The sequence below is a fragment of the Anomalospiza imberbis genome, chromosome 3 (genome assembly GCF_031753505.1).
Source record: "Anomalospiza imberbis isolate Cuckoo-Finch-1a 21T00152 chromosome 3, ASM3175350v1, whole genome shotgun sequence".
Taxonomy (NCBI): Eukaryota; Metazoa; Chordata; class Aves; order Passeriformes; family Viduidae; genus Anomalospiza; species Anomalospiza imberbis.
In genome coordinates, this window is record NC_089683.1 from 39,999,888 (window position 1) to 40,020,089 (window position 20,202).

Below are 20,202 nucleotides of genomic sequence, written 5' to 3' on the forward strand. Positions count from 1 at the left end.
CATGTGATCAGAGATTGCTGTAACTTGTGGCTATGTGGGGAACGCATCATAAATCACCATAAGATGAGAATTTTAAGAACCCAAACTGGAATCTGAACTGCAGAAGTTTTCAGTACGGATCGCTGAGTGATACATGATCCTGACACAGTGACTGTTAATCATTTTAGATGTTATCAACAAACTAGAAGGAAAAAATACTTTCTAGAGTCACTGGAACCCCAAGGCACTGTAGGGTTCATAAAGGTTCCAGCGACAGAAATGTTATATTTACTTTTCTTCATAGTGTCTGAAGGGGTAACACAAAATTCTGTATTTATGTTTGAAAGCAGTCTCAGTTTTAAGTTCAAGCCAGCTGTACCCTGAGCTGAAACATGGCCATGTTTTGGCAGCAGGGAAGACTGCCATATGTTGCAGGGATAAAAAAATTACACTGATGCCAATCTCTGAAGTCAGTCTTCTAAAAACTATATAAGAGAGCATATTTGTGGCAATATAAGCTTTTAGAGAGAGAGAGTAAAAGATCTTGACAAAATCTTAAATATCATATATTTAATGATAATTTTTCAGTCTCTTTAACAGTAAATGCTGCAAGTCATAATTCACTGTTGCTCTTGAGAGAAGTTGTATATAATACATAAATCCATTTCATCTCCCCATTACACAGAATTGCTTGCTGTCTAGCTCCCAGGTTTCGATTGCCATAGGACATTTCCATTCATTGAATAAGCTCTTACTTATTGACTGGCTTTTAGTGAGCACAAACTGGAAATTGATAAGAAGACATTTTTTAGGAGTCCTTCAGGCAGGCCTCTAAATGAGAGCAGGGATGTGGACCCTGGACCTAGCTGGCAGCATCAAGACATACTCTCTCCTTTTTTGAGGTCAATATAGGCTATTGGTTTGTAGCTCTCATGGGTGAATTCCAATGCTTTTAAAATTGGCAATTAGTTTGTTTTAGTTCCAACAGTATGTCAAGGATCTTTGAACACAACTATTTGTATTCTTGATATGCATATAATAAAATGTAGGATATATTCTTACAGTGCAGTAGTTTCAAACTGCGTCTACTGCAATCCTAATGCAAAACAAAATATCCAGTAAAAAATACAGATCTCAATCATAAACCTTCTGTTCTCTACTGTAAACACTGAAGCTGCTGTTCTTGTTGCTGAAGAAGGAGTGTTAGTGATCTATAAAGCTGACTATTTGAGCAGTTTTAAATTCCCTCCATTTACCCGTATCCTGAGGTGCATTTGTTAGATTGCTAAGAAGTTGCTGAGAACAGACTATGGATTCCACCAGCATTTTCTTTCATGTCCATGAAACATATGGCCATAAACTACTAATTATATCCTTGAGCTTTGGAAAGAAATCATCCAGAGATGCAACAAATTTGTTTTGAAGCAGAAGTTTTACTATTGGCTAGGTCAGTAGTTTCCAGATAAACATTTTCTTGCCCAGCAGTGATGGAAGTCATCAAACTTGCATTTTTTGACAGTATACAAGCTAGAGTTCTTCTGCATTTCCTGTGCCAACACATTCAGCTGGTTTTGAAGTGAGGACACTAATTCATTTGCATTCTTTGTATATACACACTTTCCATTTCCACTTCTCTTAAATTCCCACAGTACTTTGCATCAGAGAAAAAAAAACACTGTCTGTTTCTGTAATTTTTTCAGAGTGAGACAAAGATCTCCTAAGAAGATACTAATTTTTTTTATGGTCCTCAATCTCATCAACCAGAAAATTTCCTTATGTTATTCTGAAACAAAAAGCTTAGTTCCAGGACAATTTCTACCATTGCTGTCAAGATATTTAATGCTCCTCCTGATCCAGATATTTTCTTCTCAGTCAACTTGAATGGCTCAGCTTTACTAGCAAATGGCACAGTCCTATTTTGTTACACATTTTCAGACATTTGAGAAAGTTCAGTGGTCAGCAATTTTTTAACAAAGGTAAAAGACCCTGATACAACTAAGGCAAATACATTATCTGCTGAACAACTGATAGATAGGAGGACACCTATAAAATATGCATAAGATGTCAACATCTGTTGCTACTTCAGATAGTTTTCACTAACTGAATCTTGTACTTTATTGACCAGAACATTAATTTCTCCTGCAAATCTGTTTGGATGATAGCACTGTGATGATCAACAGCTCTCTTATGATACAGCTTTGCTTAGATACATGATTTATATTAACAGTACTGACCAAATGGCTATTAACAGTATTAACAGTACTGACCAAAGTTTTTGTGTATTCAGAACTGAAACCATATATTCTTTCTCAGTTAGAGAAATCTTGGTTTCTTGCAGATCTGTCTGTGCTTCATTTCAGTTATTTCTCCTTGAATTGCAGATTTGTTTTCATTGTTTCATTGCTTTTATTAATTGTGAATGGTTTAGTGATTGTTTTCACTACTTTTTTCATGGTGCTCATTATCTCAATATACTCTGTAACTTGTTATTCCCAAACTGTCAGCTTTCCTTTAAGGGCTACATGAATTTTCAATGAAAATGAAAATGTAGATTCCATTTTACTCATTTGCAGCAGTGAGGTCTCCTTTCAGGTGCTTAATCTCTTCAGTATCTTCCTCAATAACAGATCCTTTTGGCAGCTGCTGGTTAGCTTAAGGTTTCATCACGTTCTTTGCTCTGTGAGCCTACTCCACTGTATTCTGTTTTCCCTTGGGATTTTTAGATGTGGGAGAAACTCTGGTTATTACTGGAGTCCTTCTTGTTCTCTTAGAGTCTTGAAGAATCCTCTTGGGATGTCTTCTGTGTTTTCTTCCACAACAGCAGCATTAACTCTTTAATGGTTCAGGATAGATTACTTGGTTATTTCCAGCTTCATAAACTCTTTTATCAACTGCCCCAAACGGAAGTGTTTTTACCTCATGCAAGTTTGTATTCCCAGTTCTAACAAGCTCTTGTCCATCTCAAGTTACTTTCATACAAATGGTAGAGGAAAAACAGGATCAACTGGAATATGCATTCATGTAAGTAGTTGCAATAGTTCTTTTTGCTGCACCTTTTTCCAAGATCTGGTAGGCTTCAATTTTGTTGTGTTTCTGGTATTTCTTTGGAGCCTTTCACATTTACATGTGTCTTGTGTATGGGATCATCGAACAGCTGTAGTCTTTCTCTAGAGCTAGGATTATGAATTCATTATGTATTTCCAGAACAGAGAATTAAAAAAAAAAAAAAAGAATAAAAATCATTGTCAATCTCTGTGACTTCTTTCTAATATTTAATATGATGCATTGCCAGACTCCTTTCAGTGATGTCCAGCAACAGGACAAGGAGCAGTAACCATAAACCAAAACACAAGAAGTTCCGCCTCAACAAGAGGAAGAACTTTACATTGAAAGTGGTAGAGTCCTATAAGAGGCTGCCTAGGGAGGTATCTCTCTGGGGATATTTGAAGCCCACTTGGATGCAATCAAGGAAAGGTACTGTAGCCATAACAGTTTTGTGTTGCACGTGAATTAACTGATTCTAGTGAAGCACTGGCCTTGTCTTTATGCCTCTGTTTTGTAACAAAAATGGGCCTCTGCCTGGTATTGCACTGTATAAGCACCAAGCTGCTTAACCCTTGACTCAGGGAAGCTTTGCATTTCTACCCAAAACACTCCATATACTGCAGCTGGTGCACTTTCTGAACCAACTTTCCAGTTGTTACGGTGTGCTCTGCAGATGAGAAATAGGGGTATTTCTAGATACCTTTCACAAACACCTAACCACAAAATAACTCTTCTGTCAGTAGGCTTAACTGAAGGCCCACATGCTGTAAAATTGTCTTAAGGGATTGCCACCTTGACAAGGTGACAAAGACTTGAACTCCTCTAAAGCAGCATGTATGTAAAATTTAATATGGAGGTATGTTGGAGATGGAGGCAGAGATTTTTAGGATCTACTGTTTTTGTATTAACTTCACAGATCAGAAAATAGAAACTAAACTCCTAAGAAAATCCAGTAGCAAGATGAAAACTGCTCAAAAGTAGAGGTGCTCTGTGCAATTCTCAAAATAATATTTTCTCCTATATATTAAAGCACATTCCAGTCTTGCTGATTATTAATGGATCACTAATCATTAGATTTATTAATTCACCTGAATGTTCTTCACAACCATGGGATCAGTTAGAGGGTGCAGAAAGAAAAGTTCCCACCACTTCTCAGTTTAATGAGGTGAGGCTGAAAGGATAGCATTGTTACTGAGCCTCACTTCAGAGCTGGGTCCTGTGTCCCTGCAAAGATGGCATTTGGAAAAATACACACTTGTATATCAGATGGATGATCCTCATCACTTTCACATATAAGATTTTTTAAAATCACATTAAACCCCATAACAGGATGATAAAGCAGTGATGCATCAATATCCTGGGATGTAGCGCTCTGGTCCTGACCCTGCAGAAGCCTCATCCTTTCCAGCCGTATCTCTTGTCCTAAAGTCCTTCTTCCCAAATGCCCCCCTAACAGCCCTCCTGACCCCGCCGTCCCCGTGGTTATCCCGCCTCTCAGGTGCTCTTCCTACAAACTTAGCGCTACTTAAAGGGCTCGCTCCACCAGGCCTATTCCCTCCAGCCCTCCCGCAGGGCCGTGGCCCCGGCGGATGAGCAGCGCGGCAGCCCTCACCTCCTGGGGGCACCGCGGGCTGCGGTGCCGGCCTTCCACCGCCCCGGGCGCGGCCGACACCCGGCGCGGGGACCCCGCGGCCCTGCCCGACCCGCCTCCGCCTCCGCCTCCTCCTCCTCCGGCAGGTGCGGCCCTCCCGGGCCGCCGCTGCGCGCTGGGCGGGGCGGGGAAGCTCCTCCTGCTCGGGCACCGGAGCGGCACAGCCGGGACGGCGGCTCTGCGGCGCGGGAGCTGCTTGCCCGCAGCTCGTCCCCCCGCTGCCGTCGGAGCGGAGCGGGGCGGAGAGGCGGCGCCGCCACCGCCGTGCGCGGCCCCGGCACCTGCCCGAGGTGAGCGAGCGGCCGGGCCCGAGGCGGCGCCTCGCCGCCCGTGTTACCTAACCGGGACCGGGGCGGGGGGCGGCCGCCGGTCGTGCCCTGCGGCCCCGGCCGCTCAGCACCGCTGCGGTGGGGAAGGGGGGCTCTGATGGGGAAGAGGGGGCGGCGAGGGCGAGTGTCTCTGTTGCCAGGGAGACGGGTCAAGCGGCAGCTCCAGCCGCCGGGGCGCCCCCGGGCACCGAGCAGCGCTCCCGCTGGCCCTCGGCTCCGCGTAGGAGGCGGCGAGGAGCGGCGGTGAGGGGAGGATGAGCCTGAGCCCGGGGTGGCTCCGGGACGCCGTGAGTCCCGCTCCCCGCGGGGTTGTGTGGGGACGTGCTCCAGGTGCTCGGCTGGCGGCGGCTCCGTGAAACATGGCTCTGCCGCCGCGACACGGGCGCTGCAAGGCGGCTCGTTACTCGGTGCGAGCTGCGCTCTCGCGAACCGGCACTTGAAGCTACTCGTTTGACTGATAAAAACAAGCTTTTTTCTCCTCTCTGGCGTTTAAATATGCGAGAGCTCACAGCTGCGAATGATCTGATTGCTGGAGCATTGTATCTGCAGCCCTCGCAATTGAAAAGGTGCTGCTCAGGTGGTGGTAGCTGATGGTGGGGAAAGATTTGGTTCCCGGCAGGAAATTTCCAGTTTGGTCGATCTGGAGCAATTCTACCGAAGAAGCGCGGGTCCCCGCGATGCCGCAGGTTGCAGATTGCTCAGCTCATTGCTGCCGCTCTCCCAGGCCGTCGGTGCAGGGTGGATTCCGCCCGTGGAGCGAGCCCGGCTTGTCTGAGCGGGCTCTGGCGGGGTCGGAGTGACAGCTGATCCATAGCTGTCGCACCAAACACTGGGAAGCAGCGTGCTTGGCACCAGAGACCGCAATGAAATGTGAAAGAAATAGAATTATGGTTTAAGTCTTACCACGGGGAAATAAACTACAGACGTTGATCATAGCAAATTGCGTGACTATAGTTTTTAAAGCTTGTCATGAATTTTTCCAGTTTTGTAGGGCTAGGAAAATATCTTACAAACGTTTCAAAAGAAAGTTGGGGTTAGTCTTGTTTGAGTAAATGTTCATGGCAGCATTTGTTCAGTCGTGCAAAGACCAGGAGCAGACCCAGAGGCCGCAATCCTGTTAACTGTAGCACATAGGGTAAGGGATTACTGGAGCCCTGCCAATTCCTGTTGATTCTGGGATCTGCCTCCGTAAAGCAGTTGACAGGAGCAAGACCGCTGAGGCGTGTTCAGTTCTTCAGAGTTTTTATCCGAAAACCGTATTTGTTGTTTAAATAGATCCTACAGAAATCCAGTGATGTGCTGAATAAGTAATACAGTTACCACAGATGCTTAAAAAGCCACCCATATATAGCTTCTCAGCCACATCTCCTTGTTATTCAAGTTCACCAATGATTACAGAGAAATTTTTTCTTTACTTTGAAAGTATTCCGGAAAAACTCCTTTAATCTTTTTGTCTGTTTTTCAGACTGTGAATAATTTGACAGCATCTGTAAAGCACTTTACAGTTATTATGTACAAAGTACTACGCTAGGTATGGGTATTCTCAGAAACTGTTAGAGAATAATAAGTTCTTGATTAGTAGGACACTAAAAATAATGCAGTTGTACCAATTAACATCTCTTAAACACAAGATTTTAAATTTTTAGGTGTCTACAATGTTTATAAAAATATTGTGTTATACTGTACATACAAGCAACAAAAGGCCCCTGTTAATTTTTGTATAGGCATGCATGGAGAAAATGTACATTTGGGCAGATATTAAATTGGCAGATGGGGCAAAGATTGTACTCCTAATATCTCAAGAGGGAAAGAAGTTGCCTTGGGGTTTCTTTGAAAATGGTCCAGTTAGACTGGCAGGTATACCTTTCATTCAATTCTAAGTGAGAGAAAATGCTGTTAGGCAAGAGAATTTTAATATGGAAATTGAAGTAATCTTTATTTAACACTTTGTAGCTCAGCACAAGCCACACAGAAGATGAGATTAACCGCTGTTTTTACTGTCAGAAAAAAAATGGAATATTTTACAAGTAAAAATGACCATGCAGAAATTTAATTTATGGATATATTTTTATGAAAGTGAGCTTGGAAGTAACTGTGCTTCAAACTGACTCTGAACAAATAGTGTAAAATCTTGCCTTGGACAAGGCAATGAGATCCCCACTGATCTTCTAGTGGAGCTGTAATCTTTCTTCAGTCTTGTCTTCTCTTTAAGACAGGACATGAGCAACTGTGTTTAAGATGGCAACTTCTTTTGAAAAGTTTGTGTATTGCCAATTGTGTAAGCGAATTTGACCCAGGATTTGAATTTGACCATACAAAGAAATTTGAGTAGCATCAGGGGAGGCGATTTTGTTTTTTTTTTGGTTTTTTTTTTTACTTTCTTTTTGTTAAGGGGAGCAATAATTTTTGATTTTACAGTAAGGAGAAGTATGGTTAGAAGATCAGTAGCTGATGGAATTTTATACTTGCATGGGTCATTTCTTCAGTGGGCACTTAGAAAGTAAAGTAAGTGCAATTTGAACAGAGAAAATGCTGTGTTCATTAAAAAAATACTTTTTTGTTGTCTATTTTTGATTCAGAATATTTTTCTTTTGCCTGAAAAGTCAGAAATTGGTGTAACAGCTTCTGACACTAATGATCAGCTTCTACAAAGCAGCAAAAAATAATGTATTCAATAAGAAATTCATGGCATTGCCGTGTTGTTTCTGATCGATACTGTTGACTGGAACATGATGTGCTTAATGGTCAAGAATGACAGTAATTTAATGCCACACTAGCATGGGGAAGTGATGATTATAAATTGAACTAGAAGTAGGAATTAGATTAAGTGAAAAATTAAATTAATTTAATCACTTGTGTGAGAACAGATGACAGTTATTGGGAAAAACTAGCAAAACAAAAATATCATCAGTTTAATTATACTTAACTAGAGCAACCACATATTTCTCTCATTTTAATTCTTTTATTAATAAAAAATGTTATCCTTCATATTACTCATCCAAACTTTCATATCATACTTGCCAGTGTGTTCTCTGCTCTTAGAACTTCAATTACTCTGACTACCTTGATTGCAGGAAGTGGATGGAATCTTACTTTAGAATTTTTTCTATTTCTCTTCTTTGGAAATAGAAGAACAAATTTTAGCCAAAAGGCTAAAAATTACAAGATTTTCCTAAGAAATTATTGAATTTTTAGAAACATAATTTTAAATATTTTTACAGTTTATTCCCCACACACACAAAAAAAAAAAAAAAAAAAAAACCAAAAAAAACCACCCTCATATTACTAACTGGTAGAAGTAGTATATGCCCTCAAATTTCTTGAATTATCTGATGCTTATACTTAGTAGTGAAAGACAGGATCCTTGACATAGTGACTTCTAACCTCTCACTTTTGTGTTCTGACTTTGATAGCTTTTTGTCTGCTTATGAAATAAAATGAGGTCTCATGCGCTGGCATTCTGTGTGCATACTATATTGCATGGCTCTGTGCTTGTAGATAGGATGCTTTTATTTCCAAGAGATTTTTGAAGTTTTACTATCAAATTATGATTGCTGAAAGAGTAGAAACCCTTCACAGGGTCTTGTAATTGTTTTAATTATTTTTACTTTTAAAAAATTTTGTCTAATGTGTGGGTTTTACCCCTGAATGAATTTTGGGCTTTGAACAGTTAGAACCTTCACATTGAGAAGAAACATACTTAGGAGACCATTTTTGATGGGCATTCCTGCTAAGCTTGAAGAAATTTCAGGGACTAGAGGCTACTCTGGTAGGTAGCTTCAAGAGAAGAAAATGAAGCAATTCTGTTGGAGTTTGACAGTTTAAACTGGGAGACCAGGAGAGCTTTGAAACTCCTGGTTCTGGGTGTTCCCATGTGGATCAGCCACCCTGAATCTGCCTGACCTTTATAGAAAGGGAAATGCCTCATGTAGGCCAGAAAGGAGCTGTGGCAGGTTCTGGGCAGGTGCTAGTCTGTGTTCTAGATTCTAGAAAAATGTTCTGTCAAAATTTATCAGATGTATTTTAATTGCATTTAAACTATAGAAAAATTTGGACTAAGCTAAGATTCAACACTGAAGTCCATTGCTGAGCTTGCTGTGGACCTGCAATGTTCATCTTCCTTTCTGGGGCAGGAATTTTCACAGACGAGTTACCTGAATTAGGAAACCTTTTGTGCTCCTTGCTGTTAGTGGCCGTGAAGTCACTCAGGGCAGATAGCTTGTGGGAACTGGGCCAGTACCAAGGAGTCTTTATGCACCTACATACACTGCTAGATCTTCAAAATACAGCTCTCCTTTGGCTTGAGACAAGAAAGATGCTGTTTCAGAAAGTGACATTCCAGTAGTGAATGCTGTGCAAATTCCAGTCACACTCGTGCCAGTTGGAAGCTATTTACCTTGGTATTGACAGTTGGATATTTCCCTGTGATGAGAAAGCAATGAAATATGTAAACAATTATGAGTGAAATAAATCAGAGGCTTCAGGACATCAGTAATACTTGAGAATGCATGATTTTTTTTCCCCTCAAAGTTAGGTGACTACTCTCAACAGTTATGTAAATTAGGAATTTGTTCTGCCAAAATTTCCATAGCAATATGCTGTGGCAGTTTAGAAGAGCTTTAATTGTAGGGAATGAGCTTTGTAGGGGGATAAATATTGTAAATATTTTGATTCGTCAGTATGTGAAAGTTAAGGTTGTTCTCAAGAGTGTCTTTTTCTACAACCATCTGTCTTTGTTTTTCCTGACAGGAATGATACATATAGTGGTGGTATTTGACAGGATAAATGTTGTAATGTTGGCGCCTAATTTACTTTTGTGTTTTTCCTGAGTGCTGTTATTGTTTAGGATGGATCTTAAAATCGAGGATTCTTCCCCTCAGTCTAAACTCTTAAATTTTTTTTCCCCTCAGTAGTCTAAACTCTTCAATTTTTTTTAACCCCTTGTGCCTCCAGAATAACCTTTCATTCTAGTCTTCACTGAGAAACCAGATGGATTTACTAGTTTGGATTACAGGGGGTTTTTGTTTTGAAGGTATCATACCTCAGAGTGATGGAGGTCCATTTCTGCACTGTTCTTAAGGCTTGATTTCAGTTCTGTATGATTTGTTTGTTTTTTAAAGTGTTTGCTTAAGTGAAAACAACATTGCTTAGATCAATAACAAATTTTGAAGAAGATGTGAGCAAGCTTATGGCCTCATTATGTCTGAAACATTTTCCATCAGATTTCACTTCGGGTCAAATAAAGTAAAAGGGCTGCTGCCCTTTGTAAGCTAAACTGTGCCTCTACCTGGCCTATCAAGACAAAACAGATAAAAACCTGTGGTTGAAGAAATGTCATCAGGATATGTGGAATGTATATTTTCCAGGTTTATTTTTGAAGTTTTCTAAAATTGGTCTTATTGGTTTTTTTCCCCAGCAACTACATTCATAAGACAGCGTTTTTAATTCTAGTTCTTTTCCTGATCTAATACAGATTTTTAAATTATGTCTTTAAAACAATAAGAAGAAGGTTCTCCTTTTGAGGGGATACATCTTCTGTGCTTTTTGCCTTTTCTCTGTTAGTTTTGAAAGCCCCCTTTCAGTCAGTGACCTATATTTAGTTGCATAGAACAACGAAAAAAAAAAAAAAGAACTGAGGTGATGTTTTCAGAACAGAGCTGGGACTTTGACTGGAGTGAACTGTGGAGATGAAAATAGAAGTCTCAAGAGCAAGGCTGAACTGACGTGCTGCCTTCTTGTGGGGATAAAAGTACCTGTTTTGTGAGTTTGGTGTGTTCCTTAGCTGAACTTCCTTTTTTTCACTTTTTCTGTTTCTGTAGAAAACTCAGACAACAAACAGGAAGGGAGCAGAACTCCTTTTGGCAGGGTCTTAGTGCATCAGCACTGTGGAGTGCACTGAAGAGCGTGCCATCCCCCTGCTGCACTGGGCTCCCTGTCCTCTGTGAGGTTACATTAAAGTGCACTAGGCATTTCTTGCGGTCTGTGGTGACTTTTGCATTTAAATGCAAAAGGGAAAGTAAGGAAAAGTGTAGGGAATTGCTTGTAGGGAAAGTGTGTAGGAAATTGAATGATGTCAATGCAAGTGAAGTCTTGTCCATTTGTATTTCATATATGTGGCTCTGTCCTCCAAACACACTCGCAGAATTGCAGAAGCTTACATGTTGCCAAAATGTAAATAGAAGAACTAGGTATGCTTTGCTTGCTTACTTAGGGAGGATAACTATGAATGGAGGTGAAAGAGAAGTAGGAATTCAGCATTAGAGAACAAGTCAATCTCCAAAGTATTTCAGTAGCTGGGGCTGGCTACCTAATAAAGGAGGAAGCTCTCCTGGACCAGTGTGACTGGGTCCTCAAGTATGTATTCAGTTTGAATTATGCCATTTCTGTTTGTTTGTTTATTTGTTTTCTTTTTATTAGATTTATTCAACTTCTTTAAAGACCTTTTGATCAGGTCCATCATGCATAATGGCATCAGATTCCATGCTTCACATATTGGGATGCAAATGACAGCAGATGAGAACAAGTCTTACACAAAATTAGTGGAGTTTATATTCCTTACAGCTATTCACATTTCCCCAGGATTCCCAATTCACTGTAGTGCAACTACCTTAAAGGCTGGAAAGCTGCTAGACAGGCTGTTTGAATTTACTGTCTTTGCTAATTAGAATTAACTCTTGCACTATGGACTTGCATTGATTTTTAGTGGTGTTGCTGGGTAGGTGAAGAGAGTTAAGGCTCTAGTAGCAGAACCTTGTCAGTTGTAATTTGTAGGAGTTTAAGACATAAATACCTCCAGCTTTCCACCTCCCTCTGCATGTACTGCAGAGTTGGAGGAGTAGAGCAAGTGCCTGCATTTTGTCTGGTTGTAGGCACTGTTGTAGGATGTCAGTATGGGTTTGTACCATGACACCAGTGGCAACACAAGTGCTACTTGTGCACTGAGGCAATAATATGTGGCAGAGCATGGGGCATGCAGGGGAAGGGGAGTCAAAACATCTTCAGTGACATAGGTTGATTCTGTGAATTACACATTATGTTTCTACATTTTGTCCTGTCTTTGTGTGTTGAAAATTGTTGTGGGAAACCCAAGGAGTGAATTTTCATAGGCTGTGTCTCTAGTTCCTGATATATTTATTCTTTGGCCCTGGTAGTGAGGGAGGTTACTGTGTGATCACCAAGTAGCCCATAGCAAACCAGATCAAGCCCTGAACAAATAAAAGGAGAAGGAAAAAAAAAAGTGATGATATAGCTACAGGGATCTAAAGATATAAGAGAGAAGGGTGGTATTCTGCTGTTTGTTTGGGATTTTGTGACTTTGTTGTTGTTGTTTTGTTTTGTTTGGTTTATTTCTGAGCTAGTTGGTATAATCTGTGGGAGGAAAGAAAAAAGTGTGAACAGAAGTGTTTCTTTTGCTTAGAGCTGGAGAAGGCACAGAAGTTTAAACACCTGTCCCTTCTATAATTCAACTTCTGCTCCTAATTAAAGACCAGAGATTAAAGTTATTTAATATCTTAATTTTAGGCATTTTTCCTTGAAACAGAAATCTTTCTCCAAGTAAAGAAAAGTTGTGTCTCAGACTAAGGAGGGCTAGGGAATGGTTGAAGAAAATCTTCAGCTGTAAATTCAGAACCTTCTATTTGAAAAGGAAAAAAAAGCCCCTCTATCTGTTGTCAGCTAAGATTATTTTCCATCTCTTTATCTCTGTTGCACACATTTGAAAGCTGTCAGAAGAACCAAACCAGAAAATTCCATCTAATGGGTTTATGACACCTTATGCATCTCGTTTTGACACAAGATGTTCTGCAGCTGAACTGGCTTGAGGTACTCCTGATCCCTCTGCCCTCCTGCTGCAGCTTGTTGCTCATGTGCTTTGCTGGCATCACTGTTTGTGAAGGGCTATTGGGGACTGGATCACCAGCATGTCTCTTAGAGCTTTAAGAAAAAATAAAAAACCTCCCCCTAAAAATTAAAAAGCAGCCCTACAGAAGTCTTTCTTACACTCTTAAACCAGGTCAGGCAAAAGAAGGGAGTATAGAAGCCAGCACTGCTGCTGAACTTGTACCCATTCTGTCTTGAAAGAAGAGAAAGTTGCTTTGACCTGTGATGAATATATGCAGACTAGAGAAAGGCATGTGGACTGTGTTTAGTTTTCCTTCATATAGTTGGGGGTAAAAGGTGTTAAAACAGTGGGTTTATTTAGCAATTTCTGGCACTGATTTGTAGTAAGCAAATGTTTACACTGCAGCTTGCCATAAATAAACAGAAGGGTGTTTGGAAACCCTGACCAGCTTTTGTGTAGGAAAGAGCAGTCATAACAAACTGGTTCTGTGAGAAACTGAAAACAAATAAAAGATGGGCTGTTATTCATTCTTTGCAAAGGCAGAAGAGACTGTGAACAAAAGAAGCAAGTAATTTTCAAATACTGAAAAACATTGTTTATGAACCTGGGATAAATTTCAGTAACATTTCATGTTCTCCTGTTTTCAGTCTTTAGAAAATCTAAAGAAAAGAAGGGCAAATGATTTTATCCAACTCCAGCCTCAGAGAAGGGTGAAAATCTTCAGCTGCATTCAGTACTGCTGTGAGTCTTTTGTATCACCCCAAGATATTTTCTATAACATTTGCTACCTGTTTCTGAGTGTTAACAATCTTGCAGTCGCTTAAAATGCTGTAGTTGGCTAAAGAAAATAATTATTTCAAAAATCCCCTAACAAGCCTTTTCCCACGAGGAAGGCTCTTCTTTTAGTACTTAATGAGATTATTACCTACTACAGGGAAGTTATTTTCCTTATTATTTTGTGTTCTTGGGATTTTTTGAGTTTTACATTACAGTATAAAGAAATAGGTAGGCAATAGGACTTTTCCAGTTGGGTAGCTGAAGGATCCATTTATGGTTTTTTTTAAGTAGTTAAATGGTACCAAACCCCAAACTCAATATTCTGCTTTTATTTTATACTGACACATAGTTTTTGTGATTGAGTAATATCTGAGTATCTTAGTAGCTGATAACTCATACTGACTTTTTTGCAATTTTTTTTTTGTCGTTTTCGTGCAACCGCAGCAATATACCAAAGAATCTATAGCTTTAAAAAATAGACTGGATCAGACTTGGAATGGAGCTGATGAAATGGTAATAAAAATCATGGCTAAGGCTGAACCTTTTTCTTAGTTATTCCCTGTGTGGAATGGAAATGTGTCTTCAGCAATCTTAGGGTCTTCACAGAGAATCTCTTGCATGTAGGGTTCCACTGGTGCCAGGTAGGCAGGGAAATTTTATTAGTAGCTCAAATGTCTTTGTGACTTTGATGGTAGGAAAAAGAAATGTGTTTTACAGAAGAGATGAAACCTTCTACATAAAATGCCATTAGGGCATACAAGCTAACTATACTGTGTAGAGATACCCACTAAGCTCTGAACAAATTAGAAAATATGTAGGAACACTAGTTGTGGTGTAGTATTTTGTGTGAGTAATGTGTTTAGAAATTACTTGTATGTCTGCAGGTCTCAGCATTGGGCTATGTTGAATGCAGGTGAGGTGGTGATCCCTTGGGAATTGCAGGTCAGTAAACTCCAGTCCAGATTCAGAAATTTTATTCTCTCTCTCTGTGAGAAATAGACTTCAAAGACCACACTTACATGGTAATAAGTTGAGGAAACTATTGAATCCTAATAGTATTGCTGCATCAGACTTTGATTCATCTTTGAGAAGGTTTGTATTGCCAGTAGCACTTACTAAAGGAATTTCATAGATAGCTTTTAGTTCTAGTTAGTGTGCAGATTGTGCTCTTACTCTCCTGAAAATGGGTGGCAAAAGCCTTTATTTGGTTATCTTGAAATTGGCATAAATACAGAAGGAAGAAAACCTTGCATCTGTTTTTCAAATATAACCAAGAGTTAGCCTGAGAGCAAGCTAGTGGTGAAGCCAGTCCTAGTGGTGATGCAAGAACTTCTATATGCTCAGTGACTGACAATACTGTCAGATCTACAGGTTAAAGTGCTTTCAAGGTGGGGAAAGATCTTTCAGACTTTATTTATTTATTTATTTATTTATTTGAGATCAGTTGTCTCCTGATTAGATGGGGGTGACTGTAGTGTTGAATAACTAAGGTAAATGAATAAACCTGGCTGAAGTAGTCCTGCAATTCTTGGCTGCATTCAGCACCTTACTGTCCAAAGATGGAAAAGAAGCAGTGAATGTGTGCTTAGAGTGCTGGATCATGTACAATGCAATGGCTCGGTTCCTTGGCAAGGTGAGGAGCAGTCTGTCCCATGCTAATTCTCTGATTCAAATCCAGCTTCTAGTGTGTATGCCATTTGGTAAAGAGAAATCAAGCACAATTTAATTATCCTCTTAGTCCTTGGATGTATCTGCAGTATCCTTGGGCTCGGCCATTGGAGGGAAGGAGTGGGTGCTTCAGGCCATCTTTATGCCAGTCAGCATTTTTTGGGCCAGTATGTCTCTGTTCCCAGCTCAAGACACTGATGAATAGCTTCTACTTGTTATGTCATTGAATACCTTTTAATCTTATCATTGTCATTCTCAAGAATTCAAAGTCTAAAAGTCAGTTCCCAGACATCAGTAATCACATTTATTCAGACATTCCCCAGTAGGAGTCATAAGCCTGGTGTTAGATTATGTTTTCCAGATTCTCTCAGTAATCTTCAGCCCTATAAACTTTATTCTTTTTTTGTGAGGTGAGAGCTTCAGGTACAGTTTTATTCCAGGAGATACATTTGGTGACAGGGAAGGAAACCACCATGAATGGTTTATTTTGGCTATTTTGTACCTTAAAATGTGTTTATTTTCTGACCATGGCTAACCTGTGATTGCAACAAAACTATTCTCTAGTGTGAGAGCCTGAGTTAGCATTTTCCTTCCTAAATCAGTCTGTGTCTAATTTTGATTTAGAAACTCAGGTGATATTAGGGATCCTGCTGTCCCATTGATTCTCCTAGAGGTGTACTAACAGTAATGTATTTAAATTTTATTATTTGCTGTGTGGTCCAAATGTAAAAGCAACCTAGATAGCTTCCACATGGGTTAGAGGCTGGGAATCTAAATTAATGAAAAAGTAGCTGGACTAAAAATAATGTGGAAGTGTTCTGATACAGCATATAAGTCAAAATAATATAGGAAAATACAGCAATTCAGATTTCTCCCGAGCAAATTAACTTTTTAAAATTTTGCCAAGTGTCCAGTATAAAATAATATTGTTTTGTTGGACATAGGCAGTTTAATTTTATCACCATTCTTTTGTGGAATTGGTTGTCCCTTTTATGTCAGCAAATATTGCTTTTGCTTGTTTAAAAGTTCATAGCAGCTGGAATCAAATGCTTTACTCTCAAACAAGAGTGATTATTAAGAAGTTAATCTCCTCCTGCTGGTACCAGCAATATTTAATGTCTTTTAAATAATTTAAAATGCTAATGTGCGATCTTGTAGATAAAGTGCACAGTTAAACCAATTAACAACATAAGATCTAGTCAAATTAATTGTTTGATGAAAGTGCTCTTCCACTACCAAAAACTGCCAAACCAGCCAACACTGAAGTGAACCTCCCCACCCAAACCTGTGTAATACAATCTTGGTAATGCCATGCTCTGCTAAAATGTTTGTGGACCTTTCAATTTTAGTTAGAGCTTTGACTTCTTTGAGTACTTTAATAACATTTTTAGGAATGAAAGGACTATTTTGGCCTTACACATGTCCATGAAGAAGAGATTTGGAGGAAGAGCCTCACATAAAGGCTCTCTTGTAGAGTTTTGTTGCTACCACATCCAGGAAAATATTCATTGTTTTCTGGGATATGATAGTAACAGTAATTGGCCACTGTTGTCCCTTTGATAATTCTTTTCTGGGATATGATAGTAACAGTAATTGGCCACTGTTGTCCCTTTGATAATTCATGGTTTCCTTTTGTTTTGATTTTCTTCTCTACCTGGCAGTGTCGTTTTGATAGAGATGTCCACTGTGGCCTCTAGGAGCAGTGGCTTTCCCAGACATCAATAGTTAGCAGAATTATCTTTCCAGAAGACTTCTTAGTGCAACTCAATTCTGATACATTCCAGTTTGTTGTCTTTTGATTATCAGAAGCATTATATTTAAAAGCAAAAATTTTATTGATTGTTCAAAATTTATTCAAGATGCTTTAAATTGGATGCTTGGATTTTTTTTTTTAGCTGATGACCATCTGTTGGAAAACTTTGAAAATACCCTCACTGAAATTTAGTTAAAGAAAATAAATTCTTTTGCTCTTTGTCAGGAGTCATTCAGGGCTCAGCTTACTCTCTGGAACAGGAATGTATAGTGCCACTTGCGATACTGATGCAGAAGGGACTGAATGTCCTGTGTGTCCTATGTCATCTTTCTCATCACGCCAGAAAGATGGCTTAGATACTCTACAGGGTCTGAAATAACAGTAAATTTTTGTATATTATCAACTGAATTCAAGTCTTATTTGAGTTAATTGGGAAAAAAATTTTATAAAGTGCATGCGTATATTGCTCAAAAAATATTATTTTTGGTTATCAAGTGAAATAATCATCAAACTTCATATGAACAGTAGTTGCACATATATTGCTACCAAATTTTCCTATCCTAAAAAAAAAAAAAAAAAAAAAAAAAAACAAAAAAGAAAAACTACTTGCTCATGACAAAAGAAGTATTTAGTACTACATACATTTGGTTTGAATTGGTATTATTTCTAGACAGGAGTTTAAAGGATTTCTAGGCAGTTCCAATAAATGGAAAAGACAAACTCATAAATGTGCCCTACTTGGACACATAGCAGACATCTGGAGGCATGTGTATTTGCTATGGTTTTGACAGAATTTCCCCCTTTTGCCCCTTCTGTTTCCTTTTATGAGATAAAATGTCTTCAAGAAGATAGGAATGTGGTGTAAATAGGTCGTATGGGACTAATATGCTCTTGCGTGCAATGCAGTACATTCGTAGTCTTCTCAGCTGTACCACAGAGAATTGCACAAAGCACAGAATTGTCGAGGTTGGAAAGGACCTCTTGACATAATTTAGTCAAAGCCCTCTATTTAAGAAGGATCAGCTAGATCAGATTGTCCAGGATAGTGTCCAGAGGTGTTTTGAATATCTCTATGAATGAAGACTCCACATGCTCCCTGGGCAAGCTGTTCTATGTTTAACAATTCCTCACAGTAAATAGCATTTTCTAGCTTTCAACAGGAATTCCATCTCTGTTAATTTGTGCCCATTAAGTTATAGAATAAACAATGTTTTAACTTGAATTATAAGTAGCTATTTGTAGCACTTAGTGGTTTTTAACAAGGTAATTATTGCCCTTAAAATTAAAATAAATGTTATTTTAGAAACAAGGAAACAAATGCCTTTTTAAATTTTTTTTTCTTCCTGCTTGGCACTGTTTAGCTTTCTCAAATATGGTGGGACTCTAGTGACTGGTATTCAATTTACAAACTTAAGTTAGGCATGTAGGTCTGTCTGCACAAATTGTCTGATGTTTGGTTCTAGGAGTGTTCACAAACCCCAGGCACTTGCTGAACGTACCAGTTTAATGTCCTGGGAGTGACAGATGCTTCAGAACAACGACTCAACAAGCTGCAAGTTGCTTGCGTGTATATAAAAGGAAGAACAAGATGTCAATTTAACTTACAGAAAAAATCAGAAGTATACAATTATTAAATTCTTCACTTCTGCAAGTAAGCACTTAACTTTAGCTTTATATAGACTATCATAGGTGCCCTTTGGAATTTAAACAGCCACTTGTCTAAAAAAATAGGTTTTTACTTCTCTTTTGAAATGTAGCTTCTGGTTGGTTTGTTTGAGGTTTTGTTTTGTTTTGTTTGTTTTGTGGTTTTGTTTTGAGTTTTTGTTTGTTTGTTTAAATAATCTAAGAAGTATTTATGTAACATTTGCCTAAAAATAGATCTAGGTCTGTCTTTAAATCTGTGTGTGCCCAAAGGATTTAAATTATGAATTCTTGGATTGTCTCTGAAAAGCAGAAAATAGAGCACATTCAAATCTGATGTTTCCAAACAAGAACTTATATATTTCTCTATTAACCTATTTGATAGAGCTTAATTAGAGTGATATTTTACTTTAGTAAAAAGTATTTCCTTAAACTGAGTTTTTAAAGACATTGTCAAAGTTATGACTCATACTACAAATATATCATATGCATCTTCACTGTGAGTTTTTTTAGACTGTATTTCCTGTCACCTCTCCTCCCTACCTGGTATGTCCCTTCTGCTCTGAGGGAATTTTTATTTGTTGTATTGACACTGGGTTTTAATGGCAGTGGTTGGTATCAGAATATTTTCTAGGTAGCTGGTCTGGAATATTGAATAAAGTCTGTGTTAGAAATGAAATGTGGTGAGTAAAGGATGAGAGAAAAAAGGAGATCCCCTATTTCAGTAAAATACTCTAGCATGAAATCTAGATTCTGGCTAAATCCTTGGAGAAAAAGAATCCACTAAGTTTATTACCAGCTTGGGCAGGACTTTCAGCTGTTTACCAGTGTAAGTGGTCAGGTGTCCTGATGTTTTCCCTTGTGTTCCCAGCAGATACATGAACCACAGCTTCTTCTGGTAGGAACTGTACCATTCCCAACTGTCCTAATGCTTCAAAAGCTCACACTCTAGCAGATTGTACTCACAGGGAGCAGGGAGAAGGCCACAGTAGCCTAAGTAAATCTGCCCATTGATATCCTTCTTGAGTGGAGAGCATTTTTCCTTCTAGTGGTATTGTAAGAGCTTTCTCCTTTGTCCAGGTAAGGTTTGTACAGTCCTGTGTGTATAGCAAAACTCCTGCATATTTTTGTCTATGGATGCAAAAAATCCATCTGCCATCTTCAGTGCCACTTTGCCTATCCCAGACCAGGCTTATCTGTGTACTTGTCTAGCTAGGCTCATTGAGGTTATAGAGGTAGCAGTGACTGTGTAAACATGTTGCTGGTGGTCGTGAATATAAGAAATCATGGTCTTACAGTAACGTAATATGTACATAATAGAAATTCTATCTTTCCTAAAATACGAAGGTTTTTTTTTTGTTTGGTTGGGTTGTTTTTTTTTTTTTTGGTTTTTTTTTTTTTTTTTTTAATCTGTAGAAGGCATTGTATAACAAGGTAAAGAGCTAGAAGCAGAGATGACTGTGCAGGCTTCACTGCTTATGGCTTTTGTGATTGCAGTGTGTAACAGAACTTGGAGGCA

At 39.1% G+C, this 20,202-nt stretch overlaps 1 protein-coding gene and 1 pseudogene across 7 annotated transcripts in view; one reads left to right on the forward strand and one right to left on the reverse strand.

Annotated features, from left to right (window-relative positions):
• Positions 1 to 533: 533 nt before the first annotated feature.
• On the reverse strand, positions 534 to 19,597 carry LOC137470014 (kinesin-like protein KIF11-A; annotated as a pseudogene).
• Positions 4,831 to 20,202, forward strand: part of KLHL32 (kelch like family member 32) — a 121,651-nt gene continuing 106,279 nt past the window's right edge. For 5 of the 7 annotated variants that reach the window (XR_010997138.1, XM_068184098.1, XM_068184103.1 and 2 more), the window contains exon 1: positions 4,831 to 4,965. The gene's annotated coding sequence lies outside the window, so the exon portion shown is untranslated. Of the gene's footprint in view, positions 4,966 to 13,491; positions 13,586 to 20,202 lie in introns of all 7 variants that reach the window. The other 2 variants (XM_068184099.1, XM_068184102.1) reach the window with 1 other exon arrangement.